Consider the following 5,340-nt stretch of genomic DNA (forward strand, 5'->3'; position numbering starts at 1 on the left):
AGTAGGCTAAGATTCAACCGGGGTATGGTTAATAAATGCCACAGACTTCATTTCTAGGAGTAGGCCGAAGTGAAAACTTGTATAATTTTTGTTGCTCACAAGAGAAAAACATGTTTCTTAGAAACAAAGCCTATTTATGACACTGATACCCAAAATAAATTTATTCCCCAGGTCCTATTACAAGAAATACTGTTAGCATTGCAGATCTCTTAGAAATCCACCGAACAGGGATGCCTGGGTGGCCCAGTCGGTTAAGCCTCTGACTCTTAATTTCCGCTCAGGTTATGTCTCGAAGTTCATGGGGTCGAGCCCCACGTCCAGCTCCATGCTGACAGTGCAGAGCCTGCTTCAGATACTCTCTCTCTGCCCTTCCCCCACTCGCGCACACACGCTCTCTCTCAAAAATGAAAAAACATTAAAAAAAAGAAAAAGAAATCCACAGAATAAACAGACTTGCAAATTGCACACGGTAGCTTCTGTGCCTCCTGTGAAAAAGAAGGCTTTGCCTGAGTGTATGCCAATTAAAGAAGTTCTACAGGAAGTCACCACAGTACAATCCAAGGACATCGTTCCCCTGATGAAAACTGACATTAAAATTTTGTTATTAAAATTCTGGGACATTATGGTAATTAAGTTCAACGCATGCCGAGAATTAATATTCAAGTAAGACTCCCAAGTACTCTCAAAATGATGAGTTTTAAGAAGATGAAACCAAAAAGGTGTAAGGTTTCTTCAAGTTTGAGATTAACTGAATATTGTATTTTCTGCATCGTTACTGACTTGACTTTTGGGAAGCCTCTGTCTCCGTTCCTAACAGGAAACTTTCCAGAAGGTGCTTACTGGATCAGAAGGGGAATGCCTGCATTAAATTTACATGCATTTTTAGGGTTGTCTTCAGCAGAAGGGTTGCTCTGAAATACCTAGGCTATCATGAGTAGCAGATGGGCTCCTTCATATATTCCTACATGAACTTCCTTCACAAAATGCCTTCCTTCACGGAGGCACCTGCTCCATGGACATGCTCCACACAAGGAGCTTAATCCTAGGATGAATAAATAGGAGTACTCCGTGTAGGAAGTGGCAGATGATTTTTCCTGTTGGCTGGATATTCTGAGTTCACAACTTAAAAATATGTTTTAGACTCGGGGTGCCTGGGTGGCTCTGTTGGCTAAGTGTCCGATTCAATTTCAGCTCAGGTCATGATCTCACAGTTTGTGAGTTCGAGCCCTACATCGGGCTCTGTGCTGACAGCATGGAGTCTGCTTGGAATTCTCTCTTGTTCTCTGCCCCTCCCCCATTCACATTCTCTCTGTCTCTCTCAAAATAAAAATAAACTTAAAGATTTATAAATATATACATATGTTTTAGACTCAAAATAGTAAAGACGTCAATTCTCTCCCAAATTGATCTAGAGGTTCAGCACAATTACCATCAAAACCCCAGCCAGATTTTTTGTAAAGAAAATCTTATTCTAGGGGCGCTTGGCTGGCTCAGTTGGTAGAGCATGTGACTCTTGATCTCGGGGTTGTGAGTTCAAGCCCCACGTTGGGCATAGAGATTACTCAAAAAAAAAAAAAAAGAAAAAAAAAAAAAGGAAAGAAAAGAGGGCACCTGGGTGGCTCAGTCAGTTAAGCGTCTGACTTTGGCTCAGGTCATGACCTCACAGTTCGTGAGTTCAGGTCCCACATTGGGCTCTGTGCTGACAGATTAGAGCCTGGAGACTGCTTCAGATTCTGTCTCTGTCTCTCTACCCCTCCTTTCCTCATGCACTGTTTCTCTCTGAAATATAAATCAAACATCAAATAATTTAAAAAAAAAGCTTATTCTAAAATTTATGTGAAATGACAAAGGAACTAGAATAACTAAAACAAATTTGAAAAAGAATAAAGTGGGAGGAATCACTCTACCAAATTTTAAGACTTACTATATAGCTAGAAGTAATGGAAACAGTATGGTATTGGTGGAGGGATAGACACATAGATCAATGAAATAGAAGAGAACCCAAAAGAGACCCACACAAGGATGGTCAACTGAGTTTTGACAAAGTTGCAAAGGCATTTCAACAAGGGAAGGAGAGTCTTTTCAACAAATGGTGCTAGAGCAACTGGACATCCATCGATTAAAAAGGGAACCTTAACCTAAACCTCACACCTTAAAAACGGACGCAAAGTGGATCATAGATTTCAATGTAAAATTATAAAATTACTAGGAAAAATAGAAAATCTTTAGGACCAAGGCTAAGCGAAGTATCCTTAGACATGACACCAAAATCACAATCCACAAAAGGAAACATTGGTGATTGGATTGCATCAAACTTAAAATTTTTTTTTAATTAATGAATTTTTTGTTTTGTTTTGAGAGAGAGACAAGAGTGCAAGTGGGGGAGGAGCAGAGAGAGTGGGGGACAGAGGATATAAAGCAGGCTCTGTGCTGACAGCAGAAAGCCTGACACGGTGCTCAAACTCAAAAGCTATGAGTCATGACCTGAACCAAAGTTGGACGCTTAACCAACTGAGCCACTCAGGCACCCCAAAATTTAAAATGTTTTTAAAAAATTAAAAATGGGTGTGCCTGGGTGACTCAGTAAGTTGAGTCTGACTTTTTTTTTAATGTTTTTTTAATGTTTATTTTTGAGAGAGACAGCGATAGAGTGCGAATGGGGGAGGGGCAGAGAGAAAAGGAGACACAGAATCTGAAGCAGGCTCCAGGCTCTGAGCTATCAGCACAGAGCCCAATGCAGGGTTCGAACTCTCGAACCGTGAGATCATGACCTGAGCCGAAGTCAGATGCCCAACTGACTGAGCCACCTAGGCGCCCCAAGAATCTGACTCTTGATCTCAGCTCAGGTCATGATTTCACGGTTCATGAGTTGAAGCCCCTCGTTGGGCTCAGCACAGAGCCTGCTTGGGATTCTCTCTCCTTCTCTCTGCTCCTCCCCCCTTATGCTCTCTATCAAAATAAATAAAAACTTTTAAAAAATTTAAATGTTTGCTCTGCAAAAGACCCAGTTAAGAACAAAAATAAGCTGAGTGTCCATTAATAGATGAGTGGATAAAGAAGTGGTATATACAAAGGAATATTATTCAGCCATAAAAAAGAATGAAATCTTGCCATTTGCAACAACATGGATGGAACCAGAGTGTATTATGCTAAGTCAAATAAGCCAGTCAGATAAAGACAAATACTATATGATTTCACTCCTATGTGGAATATAAGAAGCAAAACAAACAAAGGGGAAAAAAAGAAAGACAAACCAAATGAGGATTAACAGGGAGGAGGTGGGAAGAGGGATGGGTGAAATAGGTGATGGGGATTAAGAGTACACTTACCTTTTTTTTTTTTTTAAGTAATTTCTGCACCCAACATGGGGCTCGAACTCATGACCCTGAGATCAAGAGTCACATGTTTTTCTGACTGAGCCAGCCAGACATCCCAAGAGTACACTTACCTTGATGAGCATTGCAAGTGTTGAATCGTTATATTGTACACCTGACATTAAAATAATGCTGCATGTTAATTACATTGGAATTAAAATAAAATAATAATAAAAAGAAGATAAATAGACAAGCTACAGACCGGGAAAAGATATTTGCAAATCATACATCTGATAAAGGACTTGTACCTAGAATATACAGAAAACTCTCAAAACTCAGCAGTACAAAGCAAACAAACGAACAGAAACAGACTCCTAAATACAGAGATCTACTGGTTGCCAGAGGGGAGGGAGTTAGGGGGAATGAAGGAAATAGGTGAAGGGGATTAAGAGGTACAAACTTAGAGTTATAAAATAAATAAATCATAGGGATGAAAAGTAACAGCATTAGGGAATACTGTTGTAATGTTGTAATAACTTTGTATGGTGACAAAGGGTAACTACACTTACTGTGGTGAGCACTGTGAATGTCCAGAATTGTCAAATCCCCGAAACTAATGTAACATTGTATGTCAACTTTACTTCAATAACTTAAAAGAAACCTCAGCAGTAAAAAATAATCAATTATTTTACAAGGGGTCACAGACACAAACATTTATTTTACCAAAGAGAATATAAGGATGGCATATAAGTACATGAAAAGAAGTTCAACATCACTAGCCCATAGGGAAATGCAGATTAAGACCACAATGAGATGCCACCGTGCACCAATTAGAACAGCCAAAATAAAAATATGACAATACCAAACGCTGGTGAGGATGCACAGAAACTGGACCTCTCGTGCATCGCTGGTGGGAATGTAAAATGGTATAGCCACTCAGGAAAATGGGTTAGCAGGTTCTTAAAGTAAACATATACTTACCATGTGATCCAACAATTGCATTTATGCCAGAAAAATGAAAACTTATGTCCACACAAAAATCTGTACATGAATGTTCATAGCAACCTTGATTTGTAATGGTCAAAAACTGGAAATAAGCCAACTATCCTTCAACGACTGAATAAACAAAACTATGGAACATCCATACCACTCAGCAGTAAAGAAACAAACTATTTGCAACAACTTGGACAGCTCTCAAGGACATTCTGCTGAGTGACAACAAGCCAATCTCAAAAGGTCACATACTGCACAGTTCCATTTATGTTAACAATTTTGAAATGACATTTTAGAAATGGAAAACAGATGAGCGGTTGCCAGGGGTTAGTGACAGGGTGGAGAAGCAGGAAGGGGTGGGGGGCAGGTGTGACTATAAAGAGGTAACACGAGGGAGACTGTGGTGATAGAACAGTTCTTTGGAAGTTGCTATAGAAATCAACATGTAGTAAAACTGCATAGAAACACACACACACACACACACACACACACACACACACACGGCACACACAAAACTGGTGAAGTCTGGATGAGGTCTGTGGATTGTACCAATGTCAATTTCCTGGTTTTGATGTACTAGTTATGCCAGATGTTACTAACAGGGGAAACTGCGTGAAAGGTACACATGATCTCTCTGTACTATTTCACAACTTCCTGTGAATTTATAATCATCTCAGACTAAAACAATTAAAAACTTATGTTTTGTTAGAAAATATAATTGTACAAAATTTGCTCAGTACAGGAAATTATGAAGCAGCAGAAAATCATTTCATTTCAACCAGAAACAAGAACTGTCACTATTTTTGCAGATTTCCTTCTAGTTTTCTACATATTTTCCAAATAGTTGAGCTCATTCTGCCCATGCCAGTTGAAACCTACTCCTTCCTCAACCCATTAGAGCAATTATTTTCTCTACATTGTTAATAATTGTAAATGGCAGCTCAGTATTCTGAGTACTATCTATAAAATTAAACTTTCAGCCCCAATTCTAGTTAGAAGGAACAGGGTGCACAAAAACCAAGGCAAAGGCAGA

General features: G+C 39.3%; 1 non-coding gene across 1 annotated transcript; it reads left to right on the plus strand.

Annotated features, from left to right (window-relative positions):
* The first annotated feature begins 1,479 nt into the window (after positions 1-1,479).
* TRNAK-CUU (transfer RNA lysine (anticodon CUU)) lies at positions 1,480-1,552 on the plus strand. The gene has a single exon. It is a non-coding gene; the product is annotated as a tRNA-Lys (tRNA).
* Positions 1,553-5,340: the final 3,788 nt, after the last annotated feature.

Source organism: Panthera pardus, unplaced genomic scaffold (genome assembly GCF_024362965.1).
Source record: "Panthera pardus isolate Hobbes unplaced genomic scaffold, ASM2436296v1 HiC_scaffold_27, whole genome shotgun sequence".
Lineage (NCBI taxonomy): Eukaryota > Metazoa > Chordata > Mammalia > Carnivora > Felidae > Panthera > Panthera pardus.